Source organism: Lemur catta, chromosome 12 (genome assembly GCF_020740605.2).
Source record: "Lemur catta isolate mLemCat1 chromosome 12, mLemCat1.pri, whole genome shotgun sequence".
Taxonomy (NCBI): Eukaryota; Metazoa; Chordata; class Mammalia; order Primates; family Lemuridae; genus Lemur; species Lemur catta.
In genome coordinates, this window is record NC_059139.1 from 76448004 (window position 1) to 76460597 (window position 12594).

The window sequence follows — 12594 nt, forward strand, 5'->3', positions numbered from 1 at the left end:
TCTTCTTAGTGAAGTATCGTAAGAATGGAAAAACAAACACCACATGTACTCAATACCAAATTGGAACTAATCAAGCAACACTTACATGGACATATGGAAGTAAAATTCAGGGGAAATCAAGTAGGTGGGAGGGGGAGAGGGGATGGGTAAATTCACATGGGTACAATGCACACTGAGTGAGGGGCACACTTATAACTTCTACTCAAACTGCACAAAAGCAAATTACGTAACCAAAACATATGTGCTCCTGTAAAATTCCAAAATTAAAAAAAAAAAAGAAATATCACCAGTAAGGAGGAGCTGAACCAGGTGATGCTGAGCTCAGCTACTGTGATTCCTATTCAGTGTTCTTCCTGTGCCCTCTCAGAGTCTCTGCACAGATGGGGCAAGGGCACAGAAGTCACTTACTAGCCAAATTCAAAACGTTAATTGTGCTAAGAAGGCATTCCACAACTGTAGTTTAGTAGAAATGAATCATGGTGCAGGTTAATGACTTTTTTTGTTAACTAAAAAAGGCTGTAAGTGGACAAGCATGATAGGATACTGTGTGCATTACTGTTACCAGGTATGGCATTTTGAGTCCAAAATTCAAACAGATCTTAAAACCTCTTCCTCCTCAGCATAGAATTTAATTATTAAAGGAAATTAGTGGAGAAGATAATTTTCTCCTCAGACAGCTTGGCTTTCCATGGCATTGCAAGCTAGTAAATTAACTAAGGGCTTAATTCATATTGTTCTGCAAATTTTCTGCATTGGCCTCATTTCCCCATTCTCCAAACACCTCACAAAGAGCAACAATTTCTGGGGATTGGAAGAGGGGGTAAGCATATATTGTGTTACCCATCTCCAGATGGTAACATCACTCGTTTTGGGAAACTGCTTCTCTTCCACTCCAACCCAGTAACTGTAGTGAGAAGATTTGCTCCCTCACACCATCAACCATGTGAGCTAAGCTAGGTTCTTTAGACTCCTGTGATGTTTAAAAATTTGAACTAAAGAAAAATCCTTATTCTTTTTGGCAACAAATCTGTATGGAGTTGATGGTCATGATTCCAGACACAAGAAAGAAGCTTTCCAAAAGTGATTTCAACTCAGGGAGAAAAACAGAGACAGAAAATTTCCTTTATTGTGTAAACTAGTTTGTTAGGTTTGTTCCCTTGCAAACAAAATAATTCAAACTACTAACAAGAAAATACCTTAAATCAAAATTGCAACTTCTTTGAAGGCATGAGCTAAATCTTTTGTATACTGTTATTATTGCCATACAATGCAGCACCAAGCACATAATAATTGCTTTAAAAAATGTTTGCTGGTGTTCATTGAAGAGAATAACTCTAACCATCTGAGGCCACAAGGCAGACTGATGCATACTTGGAGCGAGATAAAATATTTTTGATCAAGAGAAAGATAGCATGTCCCTCAATTCATTCTGCACAAGCAAATTTTTAAACACACTCCTGGTCCTGGTTGCATAATTCCAGACTTCACCAAATACAATCTGCAGTCTCAAATCATAGTTCTGTAAATAAAAACCTCCTTTTAACAAAACGCTCATTTTAGGTTATTAAATTGGCATAAACTTTTTTTTCTCTCTGGCTAAAACTGGTTGATGTCAGAATGTTTATATTAATTTGAGTACAGATATTTAATTTTTATTTAAAGACTTGGAATACCTGGTAAATAAATATGGCTATTATTTTATTTCTCTAACTAGGAATACACAGTCTGAAGAACTAATGACTGGGAAATAGTCTTACAAGATCAAATCCTGAAGAGATCAGTGACCACAGCCAAAACATGTTTACAGAGGCCATTTTATGAACAGGATCAACTCCAGATCAACATCCTCAGGATCTGACCTTTATTCTTGACTCACTGAAGGACTGTATCCAGCGCTTGACTTCTTGCCTCATCTCCAAAGACATGCTGATTTTTCCAAAAGATAAATATTAATAGCCTAGCAAACACATGACTTAGACATTATTAGTTTCTAAATTTTCTGAGAGCTTCCAGAACTACTCTAACAGAGTCCCAACCTCAGAATACTTAAGAACAAACAGGAGAAAATACAGGACTATGTAAGCTGCCAGAATATAAAAGTACAAAAATGCAGTGGTGGAAAAGAAGAAGTGGGAGATTGTGTTGATGGGTAAGAGAATATGCTGCACAATAACAGTGGCTATCATTTCTTGAACAATTATTGCATGGCAAATGCTATATGTCTCAAAAACTTTGCAATGTGTGTAGAATTGCCCCTATTGAACAGAGGAGAGAACTATGAGTTGATAAAGTTAAGCGATTTGCCAGAGTGCCAGGTAATTAGTAAGAGGTACAGCTAGGATTTAGTCCAGATGTGTGCTGAACTTTTAATCAATTGTTTAACTGCTCTTATTCCCTCTCCTTGCAGCAGACTGCCAGCACCCTCTGCCCCCTGCCCTATAGTACCAACTTTCCACTTGAGATTGATCTGATTCACAGCCTAGGTACTTTCTACTCATCGCCCTCCTTTGGAGTCCCAAATGTTTTCTGAATGAACATAGGTATGTACTACTCTATCTATATTCTTCATCAAAACTGAAAGGTAATGTGTTAAAGGAAAAGAATTTTTTGTACTGGTTTAATCTTTGCTGTTTACCTCCTCATCTCACCATATATCCACAAACATATATAAACACATGGACACATCCTTTGCAATTCAAATGGTAGGGCACATTTTTGGCAAGGAAGACACTTACAGCTGGAACGGCTCATTTAGCAGTAGTCACAGCTCTCTTCATCAGAGCACAATAAATGACTGGGGACCTCACACGAATGGTCTTTCAAGACCAGAAGTCTGGCTCCAACAGAACATGAAGGGCGACTCTACAGTTATCACAGTAGCTGCCTTCCTTGAGAGCTACCTCTCCTAGCTGCCCATCCTTCCAGTGTCTCAGAAAGTACAACTCAGAAGGTGCTTAATAAATAGGTGAGGAATTAATGACAGAATTCAAGATTTATCTAACCCTTTCTTGAGCCTGTGCCTCAGTCAGAATCCCAACAAGAAACAGATGGCTCACTCCAAGAGTTTAACTGATTGAGGGGAACTCATTACAGACACATAGACACCCAGGGACTTGCAAAGGTAGGAAGCTGCTTACTCTCCTGGGCCTGAGAGCAAGTGGAGAAATGATTTCACCAGAGCCTAATGAGAACTGAAGCCAGGAAGGGACCTACACAACAGAACCTGCCCTGGTGGAGGAACGTAGAGGAATGCAGCTTGGACTGAAGCAAGGCAGGGAGAATGCAGGAAGACACACATGAGGTCAGCCTCTTACCTGCATCTCCCATTGTTCAAACCTCAGCAGCAACCAGAGAGTGATACAATCCTTAGAGGTTGGGCCTTCAAGGCACAAAGCAGAGAAAGACATGCACTGAATCCAGGGAAGGCCACACTGGAGAGGTGGGGGCAGATACAGAATGACTACACACTTTGTGTTTTGAGGGGAGAGAAGTTCTTATTTTATTACCTAAAAGTATAAGAAGGAGAACAAAAGATATTTCTGTGAAATAATAAAATCTCAGACTTTGTCTTCCAAGAAAGGGGAATCCTAACTTTTTTCTACTATCCCCAGATAAAGCTCTTCATGAAAATGTGTATTTAAAGATAATAAATATAGGCCAGGGAGAGCCTAGTGCTGGTGGTGAAGGACACCATTTTTGTTCACTTTTAGCACTCTCCCTTCTGTAAAAGGCAGTTGCCCTTTTAAAGAAAATTAGAGAACAGAGTGGGAAGGGATTTGCAGGGAAAAAGAAGTTTCTAGTCAGAAAGAATGTTTCTGGGTATGTAAGCAGAATCAGCAGTTGAAAACAGGATATGAATCCAATGGCACTAGAAATCTCCACTATCAGCCTGCTGCTTACTTGACATCCCTCCTAGCTGCTCCTTCTTTAAGGTCCTTTTACGTAAATATGCTTTTTAAACCACGTTTTTAATCACGCATTAATAATGTTAAAAACAATTCATCAAATGGCATTTAGCGAAGACATGATCAACTAACGTACTGATTTGCAGGGACCTAGAAGTAAAACAGATTCCGAGTGGGATTTTGAACATGTCTGTTTTGATATGGTAGAAGGCTCAGGTGAGTATTCCAAAAGAAGATATCAGACATGAATATCATGCTGAAAAATGAAAATCAAAGTGAATTTTTTCACACCTACGACAATCTTGATCATCTTATTTTTGTCAGACAGTATTTCCCAAATCAAGACCGAGAGTTTTCTGACCTGTAATAACATGTGAAAATCTCTTCTGCTGACATGTAGTTGTTTTTTAAAGGCTAGCACAGCCATCACTTCAGATCTATGTGCCTGTACCACCGCCAGTGATGTTCCCTTAGCCATGGAGATAGAACCGGTAATCAGCACTTTAGGGGAAATTCTGCAAATCCAACTCTTAAATGAAGCACAGAGATGGGGGTTGCTAGCCCAGTGCCAAATCAGGACTGGGAACAGAGGCAGTTGTGAAGCCTCAGAACTACTTCCAGACAAAGCACAGTCACCGAGAGAGCCGTCTGAACTGAGGTGTACCCCAGGGCATGTCTTCTTTCCCCATGACTCCCCAAAGTGACCTGCCAAGATACCACACCCTAGTCCCCATGCACCTTCAGTGCCCAGAAATTCTCACCTAAGTCCCTGCCAAGTGCAATGGTGTTTCTTGTAGATGACTCCTCTTCATGACATTTGAAAATCCCTGTTTATCAAATCTGAAAAATTTCATCTTTGGAAGGTGCATATATTCAGTCCTATGTAAAAATAACATACTGGCAATAGGTTCTGATGAGCAGTGTAGGAGAAGCTGGGAACATACCAGAGCAGGTAAGAGCAAGAGCCCATAAAATGTGAGTCATTACTTTTAATGTGGACCTTTTTAAAATCTGTGCAAGAAAGTCTGGAAAAATTTAGTTTGTACTATAATAAATAAAAATAAAATGCTCAAACTCTTGGATGTTATACACTTTTTCCGTATCATCTGTGATAGATATTTCTAATCAACACTAAGTATTTATTCTCCCTTTATTCTTTTTTTTTATTTCAGCTTATTATGTGGGTACAAAAGCTCAGGTTATATATATTGCCCATGTCCTGCCCATCCCTCTGAGTCAGAGCCTCAAGCGTGTCCATTCTTTAGTAATTAAATAAGTATGGATCTCAGTTGAACACTTGGTAGAAGAATATATTTTTCATCTTCCCTTGAGGCTAGATTTAGCTATGTGACTAAATCTGTCCAATAGAATAAAAGTGGAAATGTTGTGTGACACTTCTAGAAAGTCTCCTTAAAAGAACATGGATATGATGGCTGGTGCTCTGGTTGCCATGTTCGTCCCTGATACAATATTATACAAAGGAAGGCCAGAGTAGAAAGGTAGAAGGAGCCAGGGTTTCTGATGATCAAGGCACTGCTCTACCAGTCCTGTACTCCCTATGTTCAGATTTCCAGAGAAATAAACTATGGATTATTGAGTAGTTTCTTCTATATGCAACTATTAATAAATCAAACCTTAACTAATACAGAATTTTTTTTATCATCACCATCACTAAATGTGGGGCACCGTTACTTTTCAGAAGCATAAAGTTTTCATTCATTCAGTATACTTGGTTCTATATGAGAAGCCACAGTGCGTCTGATGCTCTGCCCTGGGGTAAAGTTTTGCAGTTAGAGTTGGATCATACTAGCCAAGGCATTTACCCAGAATTGTTCTTGGATCAACCAGTTCACTGGAGTCATACTTTAAATTAGTCCATACCAACCATTATCATATATTTGAATCTATTGATTTTTCTTCAATTTCTAAAGTATGATAGTTTAATCCCTTCCTTAGATAAGTCTAACATGCACAAACATTTGCAAGGGCATGACTGAGTGTCAACAATGATCAGAGTCTATAGCTATTTTCCATCAAGAGCCTATGTTGGCATGAGTAGTCAATAGCAAGAAACGAGTTATCAGACCTGCTGTAAACTGTGCTGCTTCCCACCAGAGTATATAGTTTCAGATTTCCAGTCCCATTCATGCAGGTACTTGGAATTGTGTCAGCCTGGAGAAGGAACAGCCATCACTAGGAGAAACAAGACTAGGAGAAACAAACTGGAAATAGGGATATCAGCTAGACGTCTGCAGCCAGCTTTTTCTCGTTGTCCACAGATTCTAGTTTTCCCAGAAAAGTTATTTTTGGGTGAGCACATGAATTTGTTTTCTATTTAATGGTCTATTTCTTAGTCATAAAATAAATATGGGAAGTCAGAATCTACACCATTCATTCTGAATCACCCTTGATCCAAATGTCATTGGTGATGTTATTAATTTGAATTTGAATTAGGCTAATACACTATTTAAATCATATTTATCATATTATGACTTATCATAAAGGAATTTTAATATCCCTCCAGAAGCACAACAGAAAATAAACTTCTAGTGCTGCCCCAGTGAAGGCAAACTACTTTTGGGAATTAAAACATACTGTTCTTGGACAGAATGTCTTCCCTTATCAACTAAGGGTGATTCAGAGATCTTGCTGAGTAAAAGCCACATGAAGCACAGTACGTAACATATTTGGCACAATCTCCTTCAGTTTTCTGTATTCCTTAGTTAATGTCTTACATCAGATTATTGATGACCAAATGGGAAAATAAAATGAGGGCTGTTGGGAAAGATCAGCACCCACTAAACCCCCGATCCACCTCTGTTTCTTCAGTTTCCCTATTGAGGGCCCCCACTTCCCCTGGAATTTGGAACTGCTCCATATTTTCATTTCGGTGGGTTATACCAGATCTTCCCATTTGGTATAGCTATTTGCCAGTACTCTGCGCTTTGTGAGTTCTATCCATTCCAGAGGGCCTTCTTTTTCTCCAAAAAGATCAAAAGTAATTTCAATAACATCCTCAAGAGGAGGTGAACCCATCCTTAGGAATTTCTTTGATTCTCCATGTCCAACTTGTAATGTTAGCATATAAGTCTGTAATTCAAGTATTTTTCCTCCATATCTTTCTATGATCAAATTAGTTGTCATCAGATTCAAGTTCCCTGGAATTAAAATTAGTCCTGCAATTCCTGAAATTCTCAATTTTTTTTGTCTTAAATACCTATCTTCTTAAATATTTGGGACCTAAGACCTCCCCAAAGTGTTGCAATCCTTTAACACATCTGAAGGGAAAGGATATTGGAATTAGGAGGCCAATTCTTTTTAAGTTCAGAGAGATGCAAATTTATTCTAAGTTTTTAAATTAAAAATCTGAAATAAGATTTAAACCTTAAGCAGTGATAAAATAAAATTTTAAGTATCAGTGCTTAATGCATCAATACAAAAGGGACACTTCCCTTAAGATTTTTGACCTCCTTATCCTGGTGTTGTCTTTTCTCAGTCTCAGAATTTTGGGCTGTTCCAGTATACAGTCTACTGTGCCTTTGCTTCTGCTTTCAGCACTTCAGTACTTGCTGTGGTTCCTGAGAGAATCATTATCCAGCGCTTCCTCAATCTCCTTTGTGATCTTATGAATTCAAACTAGGCTCACTGTGGATTTGAAGAGCAGGTATTGCCCAGCTGATTAGCCACATTCAGCCACATAATCCCCATTCCAACTAGATGATTGCTATGTAAACAGCAAGAAATGGACACTTGAAGACTTTCTCATTATTATTCTTTACACCCTCCCTGAATCAATCAAAAACAACATGGAGAAGATCATTTAAATCTTTGGTAAAAATAAGGAAGCCACTATTTTTGTATTTCTATGAGAATCAAATTATATGGGTGATTGAGGAAACCTGTTCTGGCTGATCTGAATAGCAGACACACATGCAGGGATCCTCTTAACCAACTTCCCTGACTCCTTCTTTTATAGTTTTCCTTGGCTGGGGTTTTCCCACATTCCCAAATTTTGGCCATCATAATCTTATTTATTAATACTTATTTTCCATATATATGAAGTACTAGGTTCCTGCAATGCATCTGACTCTTACACAGTCATATTCCAGGGTTTTTCTTACCAAGATTTCCTAATAACCCTAGTAATGGACTCTCCATGTGTTTTCTTATCCATTAAAACTAGTCCCTGATAGTTAATGGTTCACAGAATCCCTGGCTTAGGAGAGGCAGACAAATTTCCATGGATATAGCCTGGTTGCTGTTCTCCCTCTCCCCAGGTGATTTGCTTATCTCATTTATACCCAAGTTCATTAACAGTGATTGTGTCTGATGATAATATTTTCCTTCTCACTGAGGCACCAAGACATATATTTCCATTATTCTCTAACAGATACAATAATATAACAAGCATGTAAAAAAGTGTCATGATAAAGCATAGACTGTTATAGTAAGACAAAAAAGCATTATATATACTTGTTTTATGCCCTAGTTATATCTTACATAAACCACCCTTATGTTGTGGTAATAGAATGGCCTAATCTATGCTTTCTTATGTCTTAATATTTTACTAAGTCCATATGCTCAGAGTTTAAATAAGAATTGTAACATGACATGATGGCCAAGAAAATCCCCTAGTTTGCTGAGGCAGAGTTGTAAGTTCCCCTAGGTTGCTGGAGGCCTAATTTCTCAGCTTTCCTCCACTACAAAATCTGAACCAAGTGATAAATAGAACAGAAGCCAAACGTGAATTAACATTTATTGCTGCCGTTATAATGTAATACCGCTGGTTTACAAAGTTGAATTGGAGGGTATAGCTTGGATCCGTAGCCAACATGGGGTCCTCTTACCACTTTTTCTCAAGTCTAGACCTTGGGATTCACAAGTAGGAAGAAGTGAAACCACAGGGCAGTTTGAGCATATACAGGCATCAAACACCCAAGGGAGACAAGGATCCTATCCTGTCTGAACCTAAGAATAAAGAGAGAAATCCACCAGGCTGGACTATAATTTTCAAGATGCTAACCTCACTTGGTGGGAATCGGGCTCTTCTCAAAATTGTGTGTGCCTCTTGATGGAAAAAAGGTAATGACAAGAGTGGAGAGAGCGATCGGAAGCCTTTCACCAACACTGCCCACTGGACAGTGGAGTGGAAATTTCCCCTCTATGAAAAGGTGGGATGCACAGCACTAAGCCACTTTTCCAAATAGAAGAAGAACAAAGCAAAGTGTTGGAAGTCAAGGAGTGAAGAAAATGGAGTATCAAGGAGACGGAGGTGTAAGTTGTGAGTAACACAAGGACATCAGAGGCCAATTCTATTGGATGTTAGTAGCATGCCTACTGGCTTCAAAAAAAGTTATAAATAGGTGACTCGTTGCCAAATCTGGGCAGAAAAAGTTTTACTGGTAATTTTTTGTTTGTTTCTTCTTTTTCCAGACACAGTATAGTTTATCTTGTGTGTGGTGGTGGTTGTTTGAATTTAAATACCTTTAAGCAAAGCATGTTTCTCCACTGCCTCCGTCACATCCTAGATATATGCCAGATAGATATATGCTAGGTCCAATACACCAATATATGTACTTCTCAAACTTCTATAGGCATCTAGGGTTGGTAACCCTTTCTTTGGCTTTAGTAGGGCACCCTGCTATGACAGAAACTTTTATTTATTTATGCAACAAAATTTCTCTTCCCTATTGACCGAAGAGTTCGTTTATTCAATATATTAGGCTTTATCTTTATTACTCATAAATTATTAATAACTCAATGTATGGTTCCCATTTATGTAGTGAATGAATATTGTTTTTATTTAAGGAAGGTATAATCTTACTTTTCTTCCAAGACAATTGATATGCAGCACCCTACTGCCCATTGTCAACACCGTATCATAATGAATACAATTATTAATAATGATTGTTGTTTTCTTCCTCCTCTTGAAGAAGAAAAGTCAGCTATCTGGGATTTAAATATCACCTTCCTTTGCCATGTAATGTCATTACTCGCACGGCATGTGCTACTCTAACCTTTCTTTCAGCAAACACTCAATGTATGGTTATTATGTGGTCAGTGATACAACAGTAAATAATTGTAATAGGTTTCCTTATTTCTTTTTTTATATTTTATTTTTTTACTTCAGAATATTGCAGGGGTACAAATGTTTAGGTTACCCATATTGCCTTTGCCCTGCCCAAGTCGGAGCTATAAGCGTGTCCATCCCCCAGACGGTACGCACCACATCCATTAGGTGTGAATGTACCCATCTCCTCCGGTTTCCTTCTTTCAACTGCAGACATTTGCCAGTGTCAACCAAAATTTAAAATGAAAGTTTTGTCCAACCTGCTTATTGATATGCAAAAATGATAGGTGAAGTGGTTGAGAAACAGTATCAAAAGCATGATCATTCCAAGCACCACATTAAGTCATTTTTATCATTTTGGTTCTGGTTACTCTATTGGTAACAAAAAGAATAAAATGACACTTTTAAAATACTCTTAAAGCGGAGCATTAAAAATTTCTTCAACCGCCCCCTCCGCCCCCTCCGCAGACGGCTGGAGTGCCCCGGGCCCGAGCCACGCGGTCTCCCGGCCGGGCCACAGCTCGATGGCGACGTGGGGGCGGGACGGCAGGGTGACCGGCAGCCGGGCTGGCGGGGGCGCTCAGCACGGCCTCACCGCGCCCCTGGAGCTCGCCACGCCACCATGCCGGCCCAGGTCGGCGTCGCGCAAGGCCACGCCCGGGGACGGTGGGCCACCTGGCCCCGGGCCCTGTGGCAGGGGAGCGCGGTGGCGGTGGCGTGCCCGCGCCTCTTCTCCTGCAGCGCCGTGCAGCTCGCCGCCTACCGCAAGTTTGTTGTGCTGTTCACGCACGACCTGGGCCATATTTCCCAGGGGAGCTCCATCAGGGCCGGGAGTCTCTCAGGCATGGTTTCCACCATCGTGACACATCCTACAGACCTCATCAAAACCTGGTTGATTGTGCAGAATATGCTGGAACCATCTTACAGGGGGCTTCTCCATGCTTTTTGCACTATTTATCAACAGGAAGGGCTCCTGGCCCTTTATCGAGGAGTTTCCCTCGCTGTTTCAGGTGCTCTCCCACCCTCTGTCGGCTCCCTTCTTGTTTTCATGAACCTGGAGAAAATCTGAAATGGACCCCGAGATCGGTTCTCTCTCCTGCAGAACTTTGCCAGTGTGTGTCTGGCCGCTGCCGTGACCCTGACCCTCTCCTTTCCCTTTGACACCGTGAGGAGAAAGATGCAGGCTCAGAGCCCCTCCCTTCCCCACCGTGGAGGAGTAGATGCCCATTTCTCAGGAGCCGCGGACTGCTTCCGGCAGATAGTGAAGACCCAAGGAGTGCTGGGGCTCTGGAATGGATTGACAGCCAACTTGCTGAAGATAGTTCCGTATTTTGGAGTTATGTTTAGCACCTTTGAATTCTGCAAGAGAATCTGTCTTTACCAGAATGGTTACATTGTATCTCCTCTGAGCTATAAATTGATGCCAGGGGTGCATCAGAGTTTGCAGGCTAAAGTTCTTCAAAACTGGAAAACTGAAGTCTAAAAAACCAACTCTGTGGAACTGCATGGAACTGGAAGTGCACTGACTGAAGGCATGTTGCAATCACAGATAAATGTAGGGTCTTAATTGTGCACATGAGGAGTGATGAGAGGCTACTCCTGTCTGCTGCTCTTGGAAATGAGACTGTTTGACCATTCACCCCCTGAGAGCCCCAAACTGATGTCCCTGTGAACACCTGCACCATGAGGAGGTTTCCCAACACTACTGTGTCATGATAGCATTCCACCAGATTTTATAACAAAAACTTAGCAGTAATAAAATGTATGATTTACACTCTGAATAGAAACATGACACCAAAGAAAGGGCATGGCCGTGACATCTCAAAGCAACACGTAGTTGAAGTGGCTGAGCAGATACCACATCGTGAGCTCAGCCACAGGATCACTTACAGTTGATGCGAAGCTTGCACGAACCAGTGTCAGCCTAGTTTCACTCAGTTTGACCTGAAGCTTCCCACTACCACTGTTCTTCACTCATAACCTTTGCTGACTTCTGCGTGCACACACCACAGTGTAAATTATGCCTTATCAGAAACTAAGTGAAAGTGTTTAACATTTAAAAGTTATCACTATCGTAGGACAGCCATCCTTCTGTACTGATATTTGAAGCATCCCAAGCTTAGAAACTTCTGTTTCAGAAAGGCAGTTTTTACTGTGACTGCTTAATTATGTCCCCAAAGGTGTTCTTTGGATTGAAGTCATGTACAGTTCAAATGGCCTGAATTCTCTGCCTTTTTAACTTGCTTTGCAAGCCTACCTTGAAAATAAATTATTTAGTCAACTTAAGTTATTCTCACAAGATGTCCCAGTTGCCTAGAAAGGACCAAATGGAACATTTGACACATGCACCCAAAAAAATGTAACTGAATAAAAACACTCTAGGCTAATCGTGTGTACCAAATTTTTTAAAAATCAAATTTAGGATTGTTCTAAGTTGGGAATTCTATGTAAAGTTTATATAACTGTACCTTTTGTATAGTGCCTATCTGTGCATTTAAAAATTCATTAATATCTAACATTAAGTTAAAGTTTTCAGTATGTTGCAAGTATTTTTTCCTATTTTATTTTCCAAAGAAAAATGTATTGGCGGGGCATGGTGGCTCACACCTACAATCCTAG

At 40.1% G+C, this 12594-nt stretch overlaps 1 pseudogene; it reads left to right on the forward strand.

Moving 5' to 3' along the window:
* The first annotated feature begins 10499 nt into the window (after positions 1–10499).
* Positions 10500–11384, forward strand: LOC123648284 (annotated as a pseudogene).
* Positions 11385–12594: the final 1210 nt, after the last annotated feature.